Source organism: Pyrus communis, chromosome 7 (genome assembly GCF_963583255.1).
Source record: "Pyrus communis chromosome 7, drPyrComm1.1, whole genome shotgun sequence".
Lineage (NCBI taxonomy): Eukaryota > Viridiplantae > Streptophyta > Magnoliopsida > Rosales > Rosaceae > Pyrus > Pyrus communis.
The window spans coordinates 18,699,709-18,727,088 of NC_084809.1; positions in this window are offsets into that span (position 1 = coordinate 18,699,709).

A 27,380-nucleotide genomic window follows, 5' to 3' on the forward strand; every position below is an offset into this window, starting at 1 on the left:
CATTGGTTTCCAAGGCCAAAACCAACCCAAATATGATCCGTACTCCAACACCTACAACCCCGGGTGGAAAGATCACCCTAATTTCAAGTGGAGAGAGCCCCAACAATCTGCACAACCAAGGGGATTTCAACAAAATCCCCCTGGGTTCCCACGGCCATACCAATCCAACCAACCACCATCGTCCCAAAACAACTCAGGTTCGTCTTTTGATAATTCTCAAGTTATTCAATTGCTAACTACATTGGCGCAGGGGCAAGAAAAACAAGCAAAGGACATGCACAATTACGCCAATGAGGTGCAAAATCATGCTCGAGAGGTGACTGAGTTGAAGAGACAAGTGGGACAAATGGCTGAATTCATGGGGCAATTTAGTAGAGAACAAGGTAAGTTACCAAGTTCAACGCAGGTGAATCCGAAAGGTGGATTCGAATCTGCAAAAGCTATAGTGTTGAGAAGCGGAAAAGAAGTTGGGGCAGGTTCTTCATCAAAAACAGGTCACAAAGAGGATGAAAAACTGCATTTTGAAGAGGAGGAAGCAACCAACCCACGGCAAGGGTGGAACTCCCTTTGCCGCAAGTTTCTAGTGACCCTAAACCATCCAATCTGTCCAATAAAGGTAAGAATGTGTCAAATTCAGTTCCTACTAATGTTTTTCCTTCGAATGTTCCTTTTCCTAGTAGGTTCATGCAAACAAAGAAGGAGGAAGCTGAAAAAGACATTCTTGAGACATTTAGGAAAGTTCAAGTTAACATACCCCTTTTGGATGCAATCAAGCAAGTTCCACGCTATGCCAAGTTTTTGAAGGAGTTGTGCACCACTAGGAAAAGGATTTCGACCAAGGAGGTTGTCAAGGTAAGTGAAAATGTCTCCGCCATCTTGCAACGAAAACTACACCCAAAATGCAAAGATCCAGGTAGTTTTACAATTCCTTGTGTCATTGGTAATATTCGCTTTGAATCCGCCATGCTAGACTTAGGTGCCTCTATAAATGTTATGCCATACTCAATTTATGCATATATGAATTTAGGAGCGTTGAAAAATGATGGTGTAATCATACAATTGGCCGATAGATCTAATGCCTATCCAAAGGGAGTTTTGGAAGATGTGTTAGTGCAGGTCAATCATTTAATCTTTCCGGCAGATTTCTATGTGCTTGAAATGGATGAATCCGACTATACCCCTTCATTTCCCATCCTCCTTGGAAGGCCATTCATGAAAACTGCTCATACGAAGATTGACGTATATAATGGCACTTTGACAATGGAATTTGATGGGGAAGTTATTAATTTCAATCTTTCTGATTCTATGAAGTACCCTAGTGAGAATCATTCATGTTTTGCTATTGATATAATTGACTCTTTGGCACAGGACCATTTGGATAATTTGAAGGACGATGCACTTGAAATGGTCATTGCACAAGAAAGGGACATGCAAAACATCGAAACACCCACCAAGGAACCCCACGGCATGCATGAGGAATCCTTGGCCGTGCCCCCTAGTGAGGATATGATTGAGATGGTGGCTGCCCTCGAGTCATTGCCATCACATTCAAGTAAGTTTTTGGACCCTATTTTAAGTTCAGTTTCGGCTAATAAGATGATTCCCTCAGTTGTGCAGCCACTTACACTTGAACTTAAGCCGTTGCCTTGTCACTTGAAGTACGTGTTCTTGGGCGAGGATGAGACATTGCCCGTCATCATCTCATCCTCACTCACGGCACAAGAGGAGAATAAATTGGTGCGAGTGCTTAAAGAGTACAAAACGGCAATTGGATGGACTTTGGCCGACATAAAGGGAATCAGCCCTACTATGTGCATGCATCGCATACTTCTAGAGGAGGGGTCCAAAACATCTCGAGAGGCTTAACACCGTGAAGAAAGAGGTAATCAAATTACTTGATTGTGGAGTGATTTATCCTATTTCTGATAGCAGGTGGGTTTCGCCCTTGCAATGCATTCCAAAGAAGTCCGGAGTGACTGTGGTTGCAAATGCCGAGAATGAGCTTGTTCCTACGCGCATTCAAACTGGTTGGAGGGTGTGCATCGACTATAGGAAGCGAAATGCCACCATAAGGAAGGACCACTTCCTATTGTCGTTCATTGACCAGCTTGAAAGGTTAGCGGGTTATGCTTTCTATTGTTTTCTTGATGGTTACTCTGGTTATAATCAAATTTTCATAGCACCCGAGGACCAAGAAAAAACAACTTTCACATGCCCTTTTGGTACATTTGCATATCGTCGCATGCCTTTTGGTTTATGTAATGCACCTGCCACATTTCAAAGATGCATGATGAGCATATTTTCTGATTATGTTGAGAAAATCATTGAAGTTTTCATGGATGATATTTCAGCGTCTTTGGTGATTCTTTTGATGGTTGCTTGCATAATCTTAGTTTGATTCTAAAACGTTGTGTTGAAACTAACCTTGTTCTCAATTGGGAAAAGTGTCACTTCATGGTTAAACAAGGCATAGTTTTAGGTCATATCATCTCTGAAAACGGCATTGAAGTTGATAAATCTAAAATAGATCTTGTACGTCACTTACCCTCTCCAACTTCGGTTAGAGAGGTTCGTTCTTTTCTTGGCCATGCAGGATTCTATCGTAGGTTTATCAAAGATTTCTCAAAAGTTGCACAACCTCTTTGCCGTCTCCTACAAAAAGAAGTGGCGTTTGAATTCACCAAGGAATGCACGGCTTCATTCAATCAACTCAAGGAGTTGTTGACCACGGCACCAATCATTGTTCCACCTGATTGGAGCCTCCCTTTTGAGTTAATGTGTGACGCCTCTGATTATGCTCTAGGGGCTGTTTTAGGGCAAAGGAAAGACAAGAGGCCGCATGTCATCTACTATGCCTCACGAACGTTGAATGATGCCCAACTGAATTATTCCACAACCGAAAAAGAACTCTTGGCTATTGTATTTGCATTAGATAAGTTTAGATCATATCTTCTTGGTACTAAAGTAATTGTTTTCACTGACCATGCAGCCTTGAAGTATCTTCTCACCAAAAAGGAGGCCAAGCCAAGACTTATTCGTTGGATGCTCCTACTTCAAGAGTTCGATCTTGAAATTTGAGACAAGAAAGGGTGTGAAAACGTGGTGGTTGACCACTTAAGTAGAATGGTGCGTGAGGAAGAGCCCATTCCCATTTTAGAAACGTTTCCTGATGAGCAACTTTTGTCCATTCAGGTTAGTACCCCTTGGTATGCCGATTTGGTCAATTATTTGGTATCTAGACAAGTTCCTAGCACCCTAAACAAATTCCAACGTGATAAACTTAAAAAGGATGCTAGATTTTATGTTTGGGATGACCCATACTTGTGGAAACATTGCCCAGATCAGATTATAAGGAGATGTGTGCATGAATCAGATTTTCATTCAATTTTAAGTTTTTGTCACACATATGCTAGTGGGGGTCATTTTGGCACCCAAAGGACAGCTTTAAAAGTTCTTGAATGTGGTTTTTATTGGCCTACTTTGTTTAAAGATGCAAGAACCTTTTGTTTAGCTTGTGATCGATGCCAAAGGACAGGTAATATAGGCCAAAGAGATCAATTACCGCAGGTACCCATTGTTGTTGTTGAAATTTTTGATGTGTGGGGAATTGATTTTATGGGTCCGTTTCCTTCATCTTTTGGTTTCAATTACAAATTACTTGCCGTTGATTATGTTTCAAAGTGGGTGGAAGCGAAAGCCACTCGAACTAATGATTCTAAAGTTGTGGCAGATTTTGTGCAAAACTAATATCTTTTCAAGATTTGGGATGCCTAGGGTGCTAATCAGTGATGGGGGGTCTCACTTTTGTAATCGTACCATTGAAGCCTTACTCAAGAAGTACCATGTGACGTATAAGGTTTCCGCACCAGCCATCCATCTCACACCACAACCCAATTTCATACGAAAACACCCTTGTGTCATAGCCTTGCAAGGAAAAAGGAGAGAAGACCCTTGGAGTCGTGCCTGCCATTCAAGTTTGGATAGTTGGAACGTTCTTAGGTGTATTCTATCTTTTGTTTTCAATGTTTAATTTAAGTTATCTTTGTTTGATTGCGAACATGAGGAACTAAACTCGTTTTGGCTAGAGGAGAATTTAAAGCCATGAACATATATGTGATATGAATTGATTTCATCCAATTATTGTTTCGTAAAACATGAATGCAATTTACTTAACTGCTTGATTGATAACTTATTCTTGTATGTTGATTAAGGATGCATACTTAGTTTGCATGCATGAATTTGATGCTAAAATATAAGGGATTTTCACCTAATCCTTATGAACTTATATTTGCAAGTAGTGGAGCTCGCTAGTCACGATCGTGAATTCTTGGCAAGAGTATCATGCTTTTCATAGTTACGAATGCCATGTCAATGCTTATGATTTTCATAGAACTTAATGATCTTTGATATGTATCTCTATTATGTTGTTCATATAGGGAACTTGATAAGAATAATTTGATTGTGTTGCTGAGTCCAATTCAATGAAATTAGGAAAATCTGAGAGTTAATTTGTGCAGTTCACAATTAATTTGGGGTATTGTCATTCATGGTTTATTGGAATAATAATTGGAAATGGATTTGTATGCATATGTGTCATGTGTGGAGAAGAACTCTCTAGCTAGCCTATCGACCATCAATTTACCGAAATTCGTATCAATTTACTTTGTTTTTGTAATCTGTTTGCTTTTATTTTAAATTCGTCAAAACCCAATCCCCCTTTAATATTTTGTGTTTACTTAGTTTGAACCTGTTTTAATTTGTTTATTTTACTGTTTTTGAGTCAAGTTAAGTTAGAATTCGTCCAAAATCACCCTTAGTTTTTGTTTTGAGTCAATTTGCTTGTTTTGTGCTGTTTTGAGTCATTTTGTTTGTTTTGAGTTATTAGAGTCTAGTTTTCTGTTTTTGAGTCTAGTTTAGTGTTTTAGAGTTTAAAATTGAGTAGATTAGCATCCCTCGTAATCCCCAGCCTAGAACGATCCCTACTTATCCATACTACAATTGTCAAAAAGAGGGTTTAATTTGTGTGCTATTATATATTACATCAAATTTTTGGCGCCGTTGCCGGGGATTAGAAAAATTACTAATCCTGTTTATTTTTGTTTGTGTCTTTAGTTTTAGCTTCTGATTTTTGTTTTGTTTTGTTTTGTTGATTTTAGGTACTAGTTTATGACTCCAAGTTCTCAACTTGTTTGTGCACATATCTTGGAGTTTGACGACGATTTTGAGCGAACCTTGAGAAGAAAGAGGAAGGAGCCATAACCTAATCCACCTAGTTCTAGCTCTGAATCTGAGTTTGACGAAGAAGAAGAAGAAGAAGAAGAAGAAGAAGAAGAAAAGGAAGAACCATTCATGGTTGCAGATAATTGACCAATCAAGGAACTTTCAGTCTTGGGATTGGACAATGCCGTACCCCGATGCATTCAATATCCTAGGGCAGCTCAAGACAAGACCGATGAGTTCGAATTGAAGTCTAGCTTATTGCATCATATTCCCAAATACCATGGGCTATCCATGGAAGATCGAAACGAGCACTTGAAGAAATTCGAAGTGGTATTTTCAAATGTGACCCCAATCAACGTGGATGGCAACATTTTGAAGATGAAAGCTTTTCCATTCTCTCTTTTGGAAAAGGCTAAGGATTGGTTGTACGAATTGGCATGTGGAACTGTCACCTCTTAGGAAAGCATGAAGAGAGCATTCTTAGAGAAATTTTTCCCAACTTCAAGAGTCATTCTTTTGAGGAAGAAGATTAGTGGAATTCAACAAAATCAAGGAGAATCCTTTCCAACATATTATGAGCATTTCAAGACTCTAGTTGCATCATGCCCTCAACATCAAATGAAAGAAGAGCTTCTAATTCAATATTTCTACGAAGGACTTCTTCCAATTGAGAGACAAATGTTAGATGCCCTGATAGGAGCATATTCATACGACTTAAATGGCTTGTTCTCGTGCATTTACGTTATGTTTCTTTAGTTATTTTAGTCCTTTATGCTTCTTTTGTGTGTTTTCAGGTTCTAAGGGCAAGGTATGCAAAAGGATGCCTTTTGGAGACTTTTGGAGCAAATTAGAGATTGGAATGGATATCATATGCTTGGAGCCAAGAGGATGGACGAAATTAAAGACTTGAAGTAGGAAAGTTAAATCCTAAAAGACCTCATGTTTAAGCATCATTGAAGACTCCTACGCATTTTAGAACACAAAAACAACATTCCTTGCAACCTTAGGACATTGTCGTGTGTTTCCTTGTGTCCCCCTTCCTTGCCATGCAAGGAAGGGCTTTGTTCCCTATTTTAAACACTTAAAGCATTCACTTATCATATCATTCACTTATCACTCACCACATATCATTCATTTATCACTTCCATTCACTTATCATTTATCACTTCCACTCACTTATCACTTATCAAACCATTCACTTATCACTTCCATTCACTTATCACTTATCATTTCCATTCACTTATCACTCACCACATATCATTCATTTATCACTTAACATATCATTCACTTATCACTTATCATACTCATAATCATCTACACATTTCAACCATTTAAACATATGCATTTCAACTCACATGCACACCCACCTCTTTCCACCTAATCCACATGCATTCACACACATGCACATCATTCATTCTTCTTCCTAGCCGTGCATCCCCTTAGCCATTTCCAACCACATTCTTCCACTTCCCACTTCATTATTACACCACCTAATCCACATGCACTCCCATCCATTTCATCATTGCATTCATCACCAAAGAACCAACAACAAAGCCGTGCATTACTCATCAATTCCAGCCACATTCCACATGTTTTCACAACCTAATTCACATGCACATTCAGCCACCTTTCTCCCAAAAACAGTGCACATGCATTCATTATTCATTCACTTTGCATTCCCTTTGCAATTACACCCCACATGTCCATTTAATCATTCAACCACATTCCCATTAACCACAAAACAAATCACACAACACTACCCAATGCCGTGCATCCCCTTCCATTTTCTGCACCTTTCCTCCTTGCAATTCCACATGCATTCATCATCATAACCTAGCTATCATTCCACTCCTACCCATGCCATGCATAACCCACCTTCATCCCTTTAATTCACATGATTTCCCAACACACAAATCAGCCACTCACATGCATTCACACACACTTCACACAAACAACAAGTCTAATCCGTGCATTTCCCTTGCCATTTCCAGGTTGTCTAATTCATCATTTTCAGCCACATATCCACCCACATGCACCCTTTAAATCATTCAACCATAAAGCCACATGCAATCTCATTCATCCACCACACATTGCACATGCTTTCACAAGCTTTAACCAACAACAAAACCATCACACAACCTGCCATCATTCACAAAACTGTCTTTGCCGTGGCATTCATTCTCCTTTCCAGCTTTCCTATCTGTTTTCCACCACATTCTTGCACATGCATGCTTAAACAAACAGCCCTATGTTCCCTCCACTACTCCTATAAATACCCTAGCATTCATTCATTCCATCTAATCTCATTCACAACACAACACACAACACAAATACACATCCATTGCCGTGCATATCCTTCCAATATGTGCAGTTTTTATCCTCCATTTCAGCCACTATCCAACCACTTCCCATCCCTCCAAAACACTTCACATAATCCCCAAAGCTCACCTTAGACCTTGTGCCACAACAACGAGGAAGAGAAGAGTGCCTAAACGTTCATACAATTCAAGTTTGAGTTGTTGGAATGTTTAGGTGTTTCTTTGATTTCAATGTTTGAATTCAATTTTCTTTGTTTTGTAATGGAAGTGAAGAGTGCCTAAACGTTCATACAATTCAAGTTTGAGTTGTTGGAATGTTTAGTTGTTTCTTTGATTTCAAGGTTATGAGGAACTAAAACCCCTTTAGCTAGGGGGTGATTCGAAACTATGTTTATATTTGCAATATGAATTGATTACTTTTGGTTGGAATTTCATAAGTTGTGGATTCAATTCGTTTAACTGTTTGATTGATAACTTATTTATGTATGTTCATTGAGATTGCAAGCTTAATTTTCATGCATGAATATGACGCTAGAATATAAGTGAGTTTCACCTAATCGTTATGAACTTATATTCACAAGTAGTGGAGGTTGCTTATAAACAATCGCGTTAAATGAATTCTTGGCATAAGTTTCATGCGTATTCCATAGTAACGAATGCCTCGTCAACACTTATAATTTTCATTGAACTTAATGATCTTTGTTGAATGTCTCTATCATGCGTATTCCATAGTTAGGGACTTTGATTAAGAATAATTTGGTTGTAATGCGTATTCCATTCAATCCAACGAATTTAGGGAAATCTGAAAGTAATTTAAGCGGACCTAATTAACTTGGAGCATTGAGTTTCACAACTTATCGAAAGACCAACTGAGAATCAATATTGTATGCAAGTGTAACATGTGTGGAGAAGAACCCCTTGGCTATTCCATCATCCATATTTTCATCACATTCATATTTACATTTTGCCTTTAATTATATTCTGTCCATTTAATTTAATATCGTCCAAACACATTTCCCCCATATTTCGTTGAGTCTTAATCATTCGTATTTGTTTTATTTTTGTATCTTTAAGCTTTTGGAGTCATAAACAGTTTCAAATTCGTCTAAATCAAGTTCTAGTTTCTATTTGAGTCAGTTTGATTGTTTTAGGCAGTTTGAGTTTTTCAAAGCCATTCTGAGTCATAGTAGTCTTGTTAAGAGTATTTACATTTAGTTTTTTGTGTTTTAAAGTCAATTCAAATTAGATTAGCACCCCTAGTTAATCCCCGTTTAGAACGATCCCTACTTACATCATTACTACAATTGTCACAAATAGGGTTTAGTTTGTGTGCGTATAAATTAACGTATCATGCCCCGACAAGAGGTGCTTTGGTTGACAAAATACCAATTGATGCCAAGACCTTAATTGCAAATCAAGCCTTGAATGCACAACAATACGAAGGAGTTGGACAAAGGAACACCCAACGGCAACAACAACAAGTGAATGAGGTAAGTGCAATTTCTGAAATTCAATCTCAATTGGCTAATCTCACTATCCTTGTGTCACAGGTTGTTGATGGATCCAAAGTGCAAAGAGCAAGTGTTTGTGGCGTGTGCATTATGCAAGGACACTCCAATGATCAATGTCTTCAATTGATAAAGAATGGGGGATGGGAAAGTGCCAATGTCGTTGGCTTTCAAGGCTAAAATCAACTAAGGCATGATCTATACGCTAACACTTACAATAAGGAGGATTTCGATAGCTAAACATACAGTGGAGGGAGCCTCAACAAACTCAACAAGAAGGAGGATTTCGACAGCCAGCCCCTGGGATATTTCAAAGGCCATTTGCATCAATGCAACCTCAACCACCTCCGGCCCAACCAAATTTAGGTATGTCTTTAGATAATGATAAAGTTATTCAATTACTCACCTCTTTGACGCAGGGAGTACAAAATCAAACCAAAGAGATGCAAAATCAAGCTAAGGACGTGGATGAATTGAAGAAGCAAATGGGGCAAGTAATGGAGTTCATGGAACAGTTTAAAGAACAAGGCAAACTGCCTAGTTCAACCATTATGAATCCAAGGGGAGGATTTGAAACTACCAAGGCTATCACATTAAGAAGTGGCAAGGAAGTTGAAACCGACCCACAACCATCCAAATCAAGTAAAAAGGAGGATGAAAAGCTGCAGCATGAAGAGGAAGAACAAGGCAAGGCCATGGCAAGGGTAGAACCACCCTTGCCGCAACCACCTAGAGATCCCAAATCATCCACCACAGGTAAGTTAGATCCAAATTCACTTAATTCTAACCCTATTCCACCCAATGTGCCTTTCCCTCGCAGATTCATGCAATCAAAGAAAGAAGAGAGTGACAAGGACATTCTTGAGACATTTAGAAAGGTGCAAGTCAATATCCCACTCCTTGATGCAATCAAACAAGTTCCAAAGTATGCCAAATTCTTGAAAGAGCTTTGCACAATAAGGAAGAGGATTTCGAACAAGGAAGTGGTAAGGGTAAGTGAGAATGTTTTAACAGTTTTACAAAGGAAATTGCCTCCTAAATGCAAAGATCCAGGTAGTTTCACAATCCCTTGTGTTATTGGTAATACAAAGTTCGAACATGCTATGTTAGACCTAGGTGCATCCATTATTGTCATGCCTTATTCTATTTATGCATCTATAAAGCTGAAAAATGATGGTTTTATTATTCAATTAGCCGATCGTTCTAATGCATATCCAAAAGGAGTTTTGGAAGATGTTTTGGTGCAAGTTAATAATTTAATCTTCTTGGCTGATTTCTATGTGCTTGATATGGAAGATTCGGCCCATTCCACACCACTGCCGATCCTACTTGGGAGACCTTTCATGAAAACAGCCCGCACCAAGATAGATGTGTTCAAGGGGATTTAACAATGGAATTCGATGGCGAGATTATTGATTTTAACATTTCTGAAGCTATGAAATATCCTAAAGACGATCATTCTTGTTTTTCTATTGATGTATTTGATTCGTTGGCGCAGGAATATCTTAATGGCCTAAATGAGAATGCTCTTGAAACAACCATTACAAGAGGAATGGGACGCAAAGAACAAGGGACATAAATCAAGCACACTCACGGCAAGAATGGGAATTCTTTTTCCATGCCCAATGGTGAAGAAGTGGAGGTGGTGGCTACCCTTGAATCATTGCCACAACATGTTGGTAAGTCTCCAATTACAATTCCAATTCCTGTTTCTACTAATAAGTTGTTACCGTCAGTGATTCAGGCACCCTCTCTAGAGCTTAAACCATTACCAAATCATTTGAAGTACGTTTTCTTGGGAGACCAAGAGACTTTGCCCGTCATAATCTCTTCATCACTCACGGCATTGGAGGAGGAAAAACTAGTTTGGGTGTTGAAGGAATACAAAACAACCCTTGGATGGACCTTGGCCAACATTAAGGGGATAAGTCCAACAACATGCATGCATCGCATACTTCTAGAGGAAGGGGTTAAACCAACTAGAGAGGCTCAACGTCGACTCAACCCTCCAATGATGGAAGTTGTGAAGAAGGAGATTATCAAGCTTCTTGATTGTGGAGTAATTTATCCCATTTTGGATAGTCATTGGGTTTCATCAGTTCAAGTTGTTCCAAAGAAATCTGGAGTCACTGTGATGAAAAATGAAGAGAACGAGCTTGTGCCCACTCGTATCCAAATAGGTTGGAGACTTTGCATTGACTATAGGAAGCTCAACGCCACCACAAGGAAAGATTACTTCCCTTTGCTGTTCATTGATCAAATGCTTGAAAGGTTAGCCGGTCATTCTTTTTATTGTTTTCTTGATGGTTATTCGGGAAATAGTCAGATTGTTATAGGTCCAGATGATCAAGAAAATACCACTTTTACTTGTCCATTTGGTACTTTTGCTTTTCGTCGAATGCCCTTTGGTTTATGTCATGCACCAGCCACCTTTCAAAGATGCATGGTAAATTGATAAGAGCATATTTATGTGACTTAGTTAGCTTGTTTTCTTGCATTTACATAGCTAATTTTTACTTGTTAGAGTGTTTTAAGCTATTTTCGTGTGTTTGTAGGTCCTAATGACAAAGTTGGCAAGAAAAGGTAATTTTGAGCCTTTTAGAGCAGTTTTGGGCTTATTATGGATAGCTTGCATATGGAGCAAGGTGGATGGACGAATTTGAAGATCAAAAGAGGCTAGGAATGTGATTAACATCTGGAAGAATTAAATTGAAGACTTGGAAGATAAGGAATCAGCTACAAAGAAGGAATATTATCCAAATTTCCTTATCTTATCCAAACCTTATCCAACCTTATCTTATCTTATCCTATCCTAATCTTTTCCTACCTTAATTCCAGCTTTAAAGAGGACTCATTTTCACATTAAATCACCTAAATATCAGGTTCTACAAGTCCTATTTTCGTGCCTCAAGTTTATGCTACATGTAACCCTTCTAGAAGTTCTAGAATCTGCCGTAAGGACCATTCCTTGTCCTCCTTGGAATCTGATTGAAAGTGTCCTTGTTTTAGCTAGAGGAAACTTCGAAACCATGATTATATTTGCAATATGAATTGATTGCTTTCAGTTGTGATTTCATAAATTGTGAATACAATTTATTTAACTATTTGATTAAGAACTTATTCTTGTGTGTTGATTAAGAGGACCCGCTTAGTTTGCATGCATGAATTTGATGCTAAAATATAAGGGAGTTTCACCTAATCGTTATGAACTTATATTTATAAGTAGTGGAGGTTGCTAATCACGATCGTGTTAAGTAAATTCTTGGCAGGTGTATCATGCTGTTCATAGTTACGAATGCCTTGTCAATGCTTATGATTTTCACAAAGCTTAATGATCTTTGATTGTATATCTGTTATGTTGTTCATATAGGGAACTATTGAAGAATAATTTGGTTGCCGATGCATTTTGCATCCAATTCAATGACTTAAGGAAAATCTGAGGGTTAATTAGTTTTGTTCACGGTTAATCTGGGGTGTTGAGGTTCATGGTTTATTGGAAAAGCAACTGGAAATCAATTTGTATACAAGTGTGTTATGTGTGGAGAATGACCCTCTAGCTAGCTTATCACGCATATTTTTCCCTGATTTTGTCCAAAGTTATTTAAGTCGTTAAATCTGTTTGTTTTTACCTTCATTTCGTCCAAAATCCAATCCCCCTTTACTTGGTTGTGTCTTTTAGTTAGAATTTGTCCAAACTTGTGTTTTAAGTGTTTTGAGTCAAGTTAAAAGTAATTTTCGTCCAAATCATCCTTTAGTGTATTATTTTGTGCTGTTTTGAGTCTTTTTAGTTTGTTTTGAGTTGTTAGAGTCTAGTTTTCTGTTTTTGAGTCTAGTTTAGTTTTTTAGAGTTTAATTTGAGTAGATTAGCATCCCTTCTAATCCTCGGCCTAGAACGATCCATACTTACACATACTACAATCATAGGGTTTTAATTTGAGTGTTAGAATATTTCACATCAAATTTTGGCGCCGTTGCCGGGGATTAATAAAATTGCTAATCCTTTTGTTTGTTTGTTTATTTTTCTTTTGATATCTGATTTGTTTTTGTTCTTTGTTTCAGGTACTAGTTTATGACTCGTCGTTCTCAACCTATTCGTGCAAACATATTGGATTTTGATGAAGATTTTGAACGAACTTTGAGAAGAAAGAGGAAGCAACCGGAACCTAATCCACCTAGTTCAAGTTCAGAGTCCGAATCTAAATTTGAAGAAGAAGAAAGCATGGCGGTGGACAATCGAACAATCAAAGAACTTTCGGCCTCGGGATTAGACAATGTCGTGCCTTTATGCATTCAATATCTTATGGCAGCTCAAGGCAAGACCGATGAGTTCGAATTGAAGTCTAGCTTGTTGCATCACATTCCCAAATACCATGGGCTGTCCATGGAAGATCCAAACAAGCATCTTAAGGAGTTTGAAGTGATATGTTCAAGCATGACACCCATCAATGTCGATGGGAACATTTTGAAGATGAAGGCCTTTCCATTCTCTCTTTTGGAAAAAGGCTAAAGATTGGCTATATGAATTGGCACCCAGAACCGTCACTTCTTGGGAAAGCATGAAGCGGGCATTCTTAGAGAAATTCTTCCCAACTTCAAGAGTGATTGTTTTGAGGAAGAAAATTAGTGGAATTCAACAAAACCAAGGGGAGTCTTTTCCAGCATATTATGAACGTTTCAAGACTTTAGTTGCATCATGCCCTCAACATCAAATGAAGGAAGAACTTTTAATTCAATATTTCTACGAAGGACTCATTCCAATTGAGAGACAAATGCTAGATACCTCGGCAGGGGGTGCTTTGGTTGACAAAACACCGGTGGCTGCCAAGGTCTTAATTGCAAATCGAGCCTTGAATACACAACAATACGAAGGTGTTGGACAAAGAGACACCACACGGCAACAACAAGTGAATGAGTGATAGGAGCATATTTAGGCAACTTAGTTAGCCTGTTTTCTTACATTTATGTTGTTAGTTCATAGTTATTTTAGTATTTTAAGCTATTTTTCGTGTGTTTATAGGTTCATATGGCTAAGGCAGCAAGAAGGTGCATTTTGGAGCAAAATTGGACTTGGAATGGATAGCATATGCTTGGAGCAAATAGAATGGACGAAATTGAAGACCTAAAGATGCTAGGATTCCTAATCAAAGAAGGATTCCTAGTCAAAGAAGGTTTCCTACTTGAAGTAGGAAAGTTAAGCCAAGGTTTCCTATTTTGGTTTAACCTTTCCTAATCCTAAATGTCCCTAAATTCCAGCAACATTGAAGGTTTCTTATGCATTTTAGGACAAAAACCAAAGGTCCATTTTCTCCTAGTCTATGTCGCGCCCTCCTTACCATTTTTCTTCCAAAATCTGCCATATATCTTCCTTTCTCTAGATGTGCCGCACCCCACATCCCCTTATTCCCCATTTCTTTGCAATAAAACACCTTTCCCTTCTCTCCTAGTCAATGCTACAACTTTCCTTCCCTTTTCCTCTTAGAATTCTGATTTGTTACCCTTTTCTTGGAGGATTTGAAGTCATAAAACCTTCCCAAATTAATTAATTCAGGCCTTAACCTTTCTCCCTCTATATATACATAATCTGCCACACATATTAGGCTCTTAGACATCCATATTCATTCTCTCCATTCTATCAGCCATCATCCACCCTCTACCACCATCCAACCTATCCATCCATCACCATAATTCATACCCAAACACCCTTGTGCCGCAACAAAGAAGGAGAAAGTAGAGAGGAGAAGCCTTGGACGTTTTGACCATTCAAACTTGGATTGTTGGAGCGTTTCTAGGTGTATTCAATCTTTGTTTTCAATGTTTAATTTATATTCTCTTTGTTTTGTTGTAAACATGAGGAGCTAAACTTGTTTTAGCTAGGGGAGACTTTGAAACCGATTATATTTGAAATATGAATTGATTAATTCCAGTTGCGACTTCATAAATTGTGAAGCAATTTACTTAACCGTTTGATGGATAACCTATTCAAGCCCTATGCAGGCACCACAACCTGCCTAAACAAATTTAGGTACTTCTTTGTATAATGATACGCTTATTAAGTTACTCACCAATTTGTCTTAGGGGCAAGAAAATCAATACAAAGCAATGCAAAATCAAGACAAAAGGTTGGACCACATGGAAAAGCAAATTAGGCAGATAGCGGAGTTCGTAGGACAATTTCGAGACCAAGGCAAACTCTCTAGTTCAACCATTGCAAATTCGAAGGGAGGATTTGAAACTACCAAGGAAATCATCTTGAGAAGTGGCAAGGTGGTTGGAACAGACCCTAAACCATCAAAATCAAATTACAAGCAAGATGAAATATTGCAATTTGAGGAAGAGGAACACACCTAACCCACGGCAAGGGTGGAAACACCTTTGCCGTAGGCACCTATTGCTCCTACGTCATCCAAGTCAGGTAAGGTTGTTCCAAATTTAATTTCTTCTAACCCCATTCCACCCAATGTCCCTATTTCTTGCAGGTTCATGATTTCCAAGGAAGAAGAAAGTGAAAAAGACATCTTGGAAGCCTTTCCAAAGGTGCAAAGTAGTGAATATCAAGAATTCATCAAAGAGGATGTTCTTAAGACAAACAACCCCAAAGAAGTTGAATTTTATGACACAGGACAAGGAACAATCCTCACACCACATTTGGCCAAGTGCAAAGTTCCTGAAACATTCAAAGAAGTGGCTCCCAATCTTGAATTTAAACAATTACCAGATCATTTCAAGTATCACCTTCCATTCAAAGATCAATTCCATGCCGTGGGTTCCAATTGAGCCTAAGAAGAGAGTTCGTTCGGCTGTAAGATGTTAAAGCAAGTGCTTCTTGATAGGAGCATATTTAGGCGACTTACTTAGCTTGTTTTCGTGCATCTATGTTGTTAATTCATAATTGTTTTAGTAGTTTAAGCCATTTTCGTGTGTTTTTAGGTTCATATGGCTAAGGAAGCAAAAAGATGCATTTTGGAGCATTTTGGAGCAAAATTGGGCTTGGAATGGATAGCATATGCTTGGAGCCAAAGTGTTGGACGAATTTGAAAGCCTTGTATGCACTTTGGACATAAAACAAAGGGCCTAGCCCAATCAAACAATCCTTTGAGCCATGCAAAACCTCTAGCCCAATCAACAACCCTTAGCCACATGCATTCACATGCATCACAACCCCACAACCATCAAGAAACACCATTCACACACACATGCACTTACTCTTTCATCATTGCACCACCATTCACACACACATGCACTTAATCCTTCATCATTACACCACCTTCTCCATCTTTATTCCACATGCATTCATCATAATTCACCCTAGCTACCACCATTCACACACACATGCACTTACTCTTTCATCATTGCACCACCAATTCAACACATGCATTTCCACCTTCCTACTTCATCATTTCATCCACATGCACTCTCAATCATAACAACCACATTCACTCTTAAACAATCACCCACATATTCTCCCATTCCCCCTATAAAAACCCATGCATTCATACACAAAAATCACATCTCATTTTCATACACAACACATCACAAACACATCCAATCTTCCCTCATTGCCGTGAGCTACCATTCCCTTATAATCCAAACACCACTCCTCATCCATTTCCATAATTCCCCAATCCATTCTACACACCAACAACATCCCTTAGACCTTGTGCTACGACGAAGAGGAAGATAAAAGGGCCTAAACGTTCATACAATTCAAGTTTGAGTTGTTGGAATGTTTAGGTGTTTCTTTGATTCTCTTTGTTTTGTACCATGAGGAACTTCCTCTCGGCTTCATTCCATTAGATACACTCTCCTATTTCTTAAAGGATTTCGACATCAGTTTTGCTTCAAGGGTTCTTTCTTCTTAATCCTATGTTCACTCATGTTATATATTTTTATGTCAAACCTTTTGTAAACATGAAGTGTAACTAATCTCTCTCTAGGGATTCGATGTAGCCTTGCAAGATTGCCATGTAGTTAATTCGGAATTCTCATTTAATCTATATATTTCTTGTTTCATTCTCCGATTTAATTGTGACTTAGTGTGTTGATTTTAATGCTTGATCATCATTTGAATTAACCACAGGTTGTTTAGCCAAGATTAAAGCACACATCATGCATAATCTTGGTAGATATGTGAATGAATGAAGGGAATGTTTTGCAAACATCCTGCCGAGTGTTCCCTTTGGTTTTGTGAAAGTTTCTTGTGCGCTACATAGTCTTGATTAGGAACCAAAGTTGCACATCACAATTAGGCTCATGATTTGAGACATTTGATCAAATCCACACATCATATGGCTGATCATATCTAAGTGAAACAAACCCAAGAAATAAGTAGAGGGATGAGTATAATCTGACTTAACAAGCATGGACTTGGCTTAGCAATGGTGAAATCGAATCTCTAGCTTCATCTCCATTTGTGCTATCTCTTTTTATTAGCTGTTGATTCATTCATTTTGTGTTTACTTCATTTCCTTATGCTTTAATTTACAATCTGTCATTTAGTTTAATCAAAACCTAAATCCCCCTTTACCTTATTGTTCAATTTAGTTAGAAATGAATTTAGTTTATGCTTTAAAGCATTTTGAGTCTTGGTTTGTCTTAGTGTTTTAAAGTTTAGTTTTGCATTCTTTGAGTCTAGTATAGTGTTTTAGATTGTGTTTTTAGCGTTTTTGAGTCAAATCCAAGTGATTAACAATCCCTCCTAATCCCCGGTCCAGAACGATCCCTACTTACATACTTACTACAATTGTCAAAAAGAGGGTTTAATTTGTGTGCGTATAATTCTCGCATCAAATTTTGGCGCCGTTGCCGGGGATTAGAAAATTTGCTAATCCCTTGGATTGTTTTATTTTCGTTTGTTCTTTTTATTTTATTCCAGATTCTTAATCTTGTTTTGTTTCTTGTTTTAGGTACTAGTTTATGACTCGGAGTTTTCATCCGATTCGTGAACATATCCTGGAGTGATTGGGTTCTTCGTCCGGCTACAAGACGTAAAAGAAAGCGCTACTTGGGGGGCAACCCAATGCACTGAATAAAGCAAAGCATGTTCATAAAAATAAAAAAAATAAAAAAATAAAAATTTATTTATTAAATAAAATACTAAACATGGAGAAAGATGGAGCCTTCACAGAGGTTGTTTACGTGAAGCCCTACTACGAGGCGTCGGAGCAGAAGGCATGGAAGCGGAACGTATAGAAGCGGGAGGCATAGAAGCGGAAGGCATCGGAGCTAGAGCATTCCAGGCCTCAATACTTGGCCAAACGCTGGATGACCCAGGAAAAAGGTGCCTCTGGAGATAAGCCGCAAGCCTTTGACGGTCACTGTGAATTCGACCCTCAGATTCTTGCAGCTCATCAAGCTTCCTCTTCATGCCCGACGAATAGTTATTTGCAACCACATGCAAACTTCTATTCTCGTACTTAAGCTGCTGGATCTCTTGCTTAAGACTTTCCACCTCTGCCATCAATGATTCCACCTGACGGGAGCGGGCAAACAGGCGTTGGCCCATGTTGGACACAGAGCTCGCACACTGAACACTAAGTGCGAGGGACTCTTGAACGGCCAACTCATCGGACCGTCCTGACAGCAGCCTACTATCTTTTGGAGTGAGGAGGTTCCTAGCTACTATTGTAGCTGTTGTGGCGTCCTGCATCACGGAGTCTTCACCTGTAAGAAGACCGTTAGAAGATAAAAAAGAAGGGCGCCATACATTACCTTGACGGGGCACAACCGGATCGCTGCTGAGACTCAAATCTAAGCTAAGGTTCGATGAGTTTGCCATTTTTTTCAAAAGTGTTCAAAGAGAAGGGGTGGATGGAGTAAATTTTCAAAAGGGCCGGAGACGATTTTCAAGAATGGGAGATCTTCTGAGTGTGTATGTTGGCGGTGATCGATAGCTTTATAAAAAGCTAAGGCGACGCGTCCACCGATTCAAAGAGCCGGATTTTCCGGCGTAAGTTAGGCGACGCTCCCTCGGCTTTTCAGAAAACGCGTTCAACTTTGTCAAAAGATTTCTGACAAAGCTGAAAACACGTGGAGGCCATCATCGCAACTACACATCTTTAGCCGACAAGCGCAAAGTTCGGCGACGCTTTCTCTGCTTTTCAGAAAACGCGTGCAGCTTTGTCAAAAGGAGCCGCATCCGCACTACTACGTGTCGTTCAGAAAGCAAAGGGGCGCCTGCTCAGAAATCGAAGGGGCGTCGTTCAAAGATCGAAGAGGCGCCACTATTTCAAAAAGCCGGATTTGCGGGATCAAAACGTTTGTCGACAAGGGTAAAAGAACAGTACCACCACTTGATATTATCTCTATATATGTCGACCTTCGTCTTTTATGGCAAGGCAGACCTGAAGAAAATGCCCAACTCTTCCTCACCTCTGAGGGCGCACTCCCAGCAAAACCTTTCGAAATACTCAATTCTTTCTTCTTCCCCAAAGATGATACCGGATGCCTGGAGTATAGATGACCCAGGAGGAAACGGCGGATTGAAATGTGCTGATTCATTCACCGCTTCTTCAAAAGCAAAGGTATCTCATATCATCAAGGTCAAAAGCAAAAGTATCTCATATCATTCTCTTTCCCTGTCTTTTTCTTTGTCCTTGTTCTTACTCGCATGGCAAAGTGAAAGAAGCAATCAGCCAGCACTTGGAGTCAGTCTTCTGTTCTGGAGCCAACTGCCTGGAATCTATTCCTGATTGCTTACCTAGCATTGCTCTCGAGTAGTCATCTTCAACGGTTGATACACTTCCAGAGAAGGGACCACTCCTGCAAAGATTGAACAAAGAAACAGATAAAAGGGGTAAGCTCAGACCTTCGGGGAAGACCAAAAGAATCCTGCTGCCCAGTTCAAGATTATGTAGCACAAAGGAAAATCAACGATGGGCGGAAACCAGTTCAAGAGAAAGCCTGTGGAATCACTAAGATCAATGCCTCAATGCAATCACCAATGAGAAGAGGGAATTTACACTCCATAACCAGATTTGCGTCCCTAAACTCTTCTCTTTGTTAATTACATTTTGCCATGTTTAGTATGTTTAAGTGCTTTTTGTGTGTTTACTTATGTTTTGTGTGAATCTATGCTTAAAACATTGAGGACAATGTTTGATTTAAGTGTGGGGGGGGGGGGGGGGGGGGGTAACTAATGTTGTTAATGCAAATTCGTGGGATTTTATCACCCATAACTTCAAATGTTGTTCCTTGCTGTTTTAAGGTGTTTTTAAATTGTTTTAGAGTGTTTTAGTGTGTTTTGTTTTATAACTACGAAAATCACATAAAAATTTGAAAAAAATGTTTTGAAAAGCCTAAAAAGAGTGTTTTGAGTCGTTTTTGTGTGTTTATGTCTTAGGGTACCTTCCAACACAATGACATGGATTTGGTTTGTAATTGCATGACGGTTAAAAAGAGTTATAAACATAGAGAAAAGTTTGATTTACTCTTGGTATATGCTTGGTTATGGTTATAATGTATGACTTCACATGCAATCATAAAAGAAAAATTCGTTTTTGTGACATACTTGAAGGAAGGAACTCAAACAAACGCTACAACCCTGTGAGACTCGAGCCATTACCTTCTTTGGAGAGTTATTTTCTGTGATTCTTTGTTTTCTAAAGTTGTTGCATGATCTCATTATTCCTTGCTTGGTTGCTACTTAGAATGCAATTGTATCATGATAGAACTAAATGCTAGAACTTATATCCATTTCATTCAAAGCATGACATTGAATTGCATAACATATATCAAGATAAAGTTGTGTAGTTGCCACCATAGCCAAATAGCCTTACTTCCCATATTTCGTATTTGTTGTAAGTTTTAACCCCTTTGAGCCTTGTTTAGCCTATGTTCTTTGTTAACCCATGTTATCCTTACCTAGCCTAGAATAGGACCATCCATGCCTTTGTTCTTAAAGCATAGTAAGCATGACGGAAAATGAATTCCTTTTTGATTAATATGTTGCAGAAAATAAGTGTGGGGGAAGGATTATTGATGAGAGTTGTTGTGCCATAGGCACGGCTAAAAAAAAAAAAAAAAAAAAAAAAAAGAAGAAAAAAAAAAAAATTTGAAAAAAAAAAGAAAAAAGAAAAATAAGAGTTGTTTGAATTTCCCCTATTAGTCTAAAAGTTGTTTTCCGTGCTCTAAAGGGAATTCTAAGTGCCTAATTCAATACTTTGCTCACTATTGCTTTAAGAATGTTTGTTTATCCTTCACCTTTCATTGTTAACCAATACCCTAGCCCCGTTACACCCCTTTGACTTCTATCTTGATCGTTATGTGTTCAATAATGTGGAGTTTGGATTTGATATGAGCTTATGGAATCACTGGTTCTCATTCTAAGTAGTAGCATTCCATTCATGAGATCATATTCATGTCATTATTGTAAATCCAGAAAATGCTTTCTTTGTTATAACATATGTGAGATACTAGTCTTTCATGTTTACATCAATCTCTCACATATAACTAGTGTAGGGTGTGTAGTCAGAAAATCTGTGTGAAAATAGAGTGCATTCTAGTAAGGAATTGAGTAAATTCTCTAAAGCATGTTACTACATTTGAAATGTGTTTTAATTGCTTAATTGTGAACTAGTTTGTGGTGACTATGATTAAGAATGTACTTAAGTGTAAAGATGGCTAAAATCTGTGAGAATAATGATTTTTAACTTGTCATGTGCATTGGAAATCCCTAAGACGGTTGTTGGAAGGTTTAGGTTGTGTTTTACTTGTTTAGTGTCGTTTTGTTTATTTGTTATTATTTTGTTTTGCTCGAGGACTAGCAAAAGCTAAGTGTGGGGGAATTTGATAGGAGCATATTTAGGCGACTTACTTAGCTTGTTTTCGTGCATCTATGTTGTTAATTCATAATTGTTTTAGTAGTTTAAGCCATTTTCGTGTGTTTTTAGGTTCATATGGCTAAGGAAGCAAAAAGATGCATTTTGGAGCATTTTGGAGCAAAATTGGGCTTGGAATGGATAACATATGCTTGGAGCCAAAGTGTTGGACGAATTTGAAAGCCTTGTATGCACTTTGGACATAAGACAAAGGGCCTAGCCCAATCAAACAATCCTTTGAGCCATGCAAAACCTCTAGCCCAATCAACAACCCTTAGCCACATGCATTCACATGCATCACAACCCCAAAACCATCAAGAAACACCATTCACACACACATGCACTTACTCTTTCATCATTGCACCACCATTCACACACACATGCACTTAATCCTTCATCATTACACCACCTTCTCCATCTTTATTCCACATGTATTCATCATAATTCACCCTAGCTACCACCATTCACACACACATGCACTTACTCTTTCATCATTGCACCACCAATTCAACACATGCATTTCCACCTTCCTACTTCATCATTTCATCCACATGCACTCTCAATCATAACAACCACATTCACTCTTAAACAATCACCCACATATTCTCCCATTCCCCCTATAAAAACCCATGCATTCATACACAAAAATCACATCTCATTTTCATACACAACACATCACAAACACATCCAATCTTCCCTCATTGCCGTGAGCTACCATTCCCTTATAATCCAAACACCACTCCTCATCCATTTCCATAATTCCCCAATCCATTCAACACACCAACAACATCCCTTAGACCTTGTGCTACGACGAAGAGGAAGATAAGAGGGCCTAAACGTTCATACAATTCAAGTTTGAGTTGTTGGAATGTTTAGGTGTTTCTTTGATTCTCTTTGTTTTGTAACATGAGGAACTTCCTCTCGGCTTCATTCCATTAGATACACTCTCCCATTTCTTAAAGGATTTCGACATCAGTTTTGCTTCAAGGGTTCTTTCTTCTTAATCCTATGTTCACTCATGTTATATATTTTTATGTCAAACCTTTTGTAAACATGAAGTGTAACTAATCTCTCTCTAGGGATTCGATGTAGCCTTGCAAGATTGCCATGTAGTTAATTCGGAATTCTCATTTAATCTATCTATTTCTTGTTTCATTCTCCGATTTAATTGTGACTTAGTGTGTTGATTTTAATGCTTGATCATCATTTGAATTAACCACAGGTTGTTTAGCCAAGATTAAAGCACACATCATGCATAATCTTGGTAGATATGTGAATGAATGAAGGGAATGTTTTGCAAACATCCTGCCGAGTGTTCCCTTTGGTTTTGTGAAAGTTTCTTGTGCACTACATAGTCTTGATTAGGAACTAAAGTTGCACATCACAATTAGGCTCATGATTTGAGACATTTGATCAAATCCACACATCATATGGCTGATCATATCTAAGTGAAACAAACCCAAGAAATAAGTAGAGGGATGAGTATAATCTGACTTAACAAGCATGGACTTGGCTTAGCAATGGTGAAATCGAATCTCTAGCTTCATCTCCATTTGTGCTATCTCTTTTTATTAGCTGTTGATTCATTCATTTTGTGTTTACTTCATTTCCTTATGCTTTAATTTACAATCTGTCATTTAGTTTAATCAAAACCTAAATCCCCCTTTACCTTATTGTTCAATTTAGTTAGAAATGAATTTAGTTTATGCTTTAAAGCATTTTGAGTCTTTGGTTTGTCTTAGTGTTTTAAAGTTTAGTTTTGCATTCTTTGAGTCTAGTATAGTGTTTTAGATTGTGTTTTTAGCGTTTTTGAGTCAAATCCAAGTGATTAACAATCCCTCCTAATCCCCGGTCCAGAACGATCCCTACTTACATACTTACTACAATTGTCAAAAAGAGGGTTTAATTTGTGTGCGTATAATTCTCGCATCACTTCTTGGGAGGCAACCCATGCATTCAATTAGAGATGGCTTAGGCAATCCAACAATTCATTCCAAACAATCAGATTTGCGTTCCTAACTCTCTCTCTTTTTATTGCTTTTATTTTGTCATGTTAGTTAGTTTATGTTGTTTGTTTGAAAGTGGGTCTTTGTTTGAAACATCGAGGACAATGTTTGATTTAAGTGTGGGGGAATTGGTAAACAAGTTGTTTTGCATGATTTTCGTGGGATTTTATCACCTATCACTTCTAATGTTGTTTCTCACTGTTTTTAAGTGTTTTCAGTGTGTTTTGAAGTGTTTTTATGTGTTTGGATCAGAAAATCCGAAAATTTACAAAAAGATTGCAAAATAGTTTTGAAAAACCCAAAAAGAGTTGTTTTTAAGTTGTTTTTGTGTGTTTGTTTGTGTTTTAGGATACCTTCCAACACAATGATGAGGATTTGGTTTTTAATTGCATGACTATTAAATAAAGTTATAAACATGGATGGCAGTTTGATTTACTCTTTGGTTTATGCTTGGTTATAGTTATAGTTTACGAATTCACATGTAATCACAAAGAGAAAATCAGTTTTTGTAACATGTTAGAAGGAAGGAACTCAAACTAAGCTACATCCCTGAGAGACTTGAGCCTAAAACGTTCTTTAGAGAGTTATAAATCTGTGATTTCTTGTTTTCTAAAGTCGTTGCATGATCTCATCGTTCTTTGCTTGGTTGCTACTTAGAATGCATCTTATCATTATAGTTCCAAATACTAGAACTCATGCCCATTTCATTCAAAGCATGATATTGATTGCATAACATACAATAAGATGAAGTTGTTTAGTTAAGCCAAAGCCAAAAAGCCTAACCCTTTTTGCATATGTATTGTAGGATTACCCCTTTTGAGCCTTTTCAAGCCTATTTTCTTTGTTAACCACATTATCCTCACCTAGCCTAGATTAGGACTTTCCATACCCTTGTTCTTAAAGGATAGTGAAGCATGACTTAGAATAAATTCCTTTTGATTAACATATTGCAGAAAACAAGTGTGGGGGAAGGTAATAGGGCACGGCAAAGAAGAAAATAAAGGAAAAAAATTCGTGGAAAAATAAAAAGAAAAGAGAAAAGTTGTAAAAAGAAAGAAAAAGGGTTGAAAAATAAGTGAGAATGATCTCACAAGTGTTGGTTGTTGAAGAAAGGGTCCAAAAGAGTGAATTTGACCCTAAGTGTTGCATGAATCTTCCCTTGTGTTTTAAAGTTAATTTCTGCCATCAAAAGTGAGTTTAAGTGTCAATTTCATTACTTTGCTTCCTATTGTTTTAAGAACCTTTGTTATCTTTTACCTTTCTTTGTTAGCCAATACCCTTAGCCCCATTACAACCCTCAACTTCTATCTTGATGTTATGTGTTCAATATGTGGAGTTTGAAATTGGTATGAGCATATGGAATCACTGGTTCTCGTTCTAAGTAGTAGCATTCCATTCATGAGATCATATACATATCATTGTCATAATTCTAGAAAATGCTTTCTTTGTTAAAACATATGTGAGTGTTAGTCTACATGTTTACATCAATCTTCTCACATATACCTAGTGTAGGGAGTGTAGTTAGAAAATTTGTGTGAAAATAGAGAGCATTCTAGTGAGGAATTGAGGGAATTCTCTAAGGCATGTTACTACATTCAAAATGTTGTTTTAATTGATTAAATGTGAACTAGTAAGTGGTAACTATGGTTAAGTGTTTGCTCAAGTGTAAAGAAAGCTAAAAACCATGGGAGTGGTGTTCTTTATGTGTCATGTTCGTTGGAAATCCCTGAGGTACATGTTGGAAGGTCTAGAGTTTGTTTTGTTTTGTTTGTTTTGTTTGTTTTGTTTTGCTCGAGGACTAGCAAAAGCTAAGTGTGGGGGAATTTGATAGGAGCATATTTAGGCGACTTAGTTAGCTTGTTTTCTTACATTTATGTTGTTAGTTCATAGTTATTTTAGTATTTTAAGCTATTTTCGTGTGTTTATAGGTTCATATGGCTAGGGTAGCAAAAAGGTGCATTTTGGAGCAGTTTTGGGCTTGGAATGGATACCATATGCTTGGAGCAAAAGGAATGGACGAAATTGAAGACCTAAAGATGTTAGGATTCCTAATCAAAGAAGGATTCCTAATCAAAGTAGGATTCCTAATCAAAGAAGGATTCCTAATCAAAGAAGGATTCCAAGTCAAAGAAGGATTCCTAATCAAAGTAGGAAAGTTAAGCCAAGGTTTCCTATTTTGGTTTAACCTTTCCTAATCCTAAATATCCCTAAGTTCCAGCAACATTGAAGGTGTCTTATGCATTTTAGGACACAAACCAAAGATTCTTTGCGCTATCCTAGTCTATGCCACACCCTTCTAACCCTTTTCTTCCCAAATTTGCCGTATATCTTCTTTCCCCTTTTATCCTAGTCAATGCCGCAAGTCTCATTCCTTTTCTCTCTTAGGATTCTGATTTGTTACCCTTTTCTTGGAGGATTTGGAGTCTTAAAACCTTCCCAAATTAATAACTTATTGCCTTAACCTTTCTCCCTCTATATATACATAATCTGCCGCACATATTAGGGCCTCTAGACATCCATATTCTTTCTCTCCATTCATTCAGCCATCATCCACCCTCTACCACCATCCAACCTATCCATCCATCACCATAATTCATACCCAAACATCCTTGTGCCGCAACAAAAAAGGAGAAAGTAGAGAGCAGAAGCCTTGGATGTTTTGGCCATTCAAGCTTGGATTGTTGGAGCGTTTCTAGGTGTATTCAATCTTTGTTTTCAATGTTTAATTTATATTCTCTTTGTTTTGTTGTAAACATGAGGAGCTAAACTTGTTTTTTGCTAGGGGAGACTTTGAAACCATGATTATATTTGCAATATGAATTGATTAATTCCAGTTGTGACTTCATAAATTGTGAAACAATTTACTTAACTGTTTGATGGATAACTTATTCTTGTTTATTGATTAAGGGTGCACACTTAGTTTGCATGCATGATTGGTGCTAGAATATAAGGGAGTTTCACATAATCGTTACAAACTTATATTCACAAGTAGTTATGGTTGTTTTCACAATCATGTTAAGTAAATTCCTAGCATGAGTATCATGATGTCATAGTTACAAGTGCTTTGTCAATACTTATGATTTTCATAGAACGTAATGATCTTTGATTGTATCTTTATTATGATGTCATGTAGGGGATTTTTGAAGAATGCTTTGGGTTGTCGAATGATGTCATCCAATCCAATAACCAAAGGAAAATCTGAGGGTTAAGTAGTGATGTCACGGTTAATCTGGGGTATTGAGGTTTATGGTTTATTGAGAAAGCAATTGGAAATCAATTTGTATGCAAGTGTGTCATGTGTGGAGAAGGATCCTCTAGCTATCTAATCATCCATAGTTTTTCTCAAATTTGTCCAAATCTTATTTAAGCCTTTTAGTTACTAGTTTTTACATTAATTTCGTCCAAAACCCAATCCCCTTTACTTGTTTCAAATATGTCCTAAAGTGTGTTTTTGAGTCTTTTGAGTCAAAACCAATTCTATTTTCGTCCAAATTAAGTCCTAGAGTCTAAATT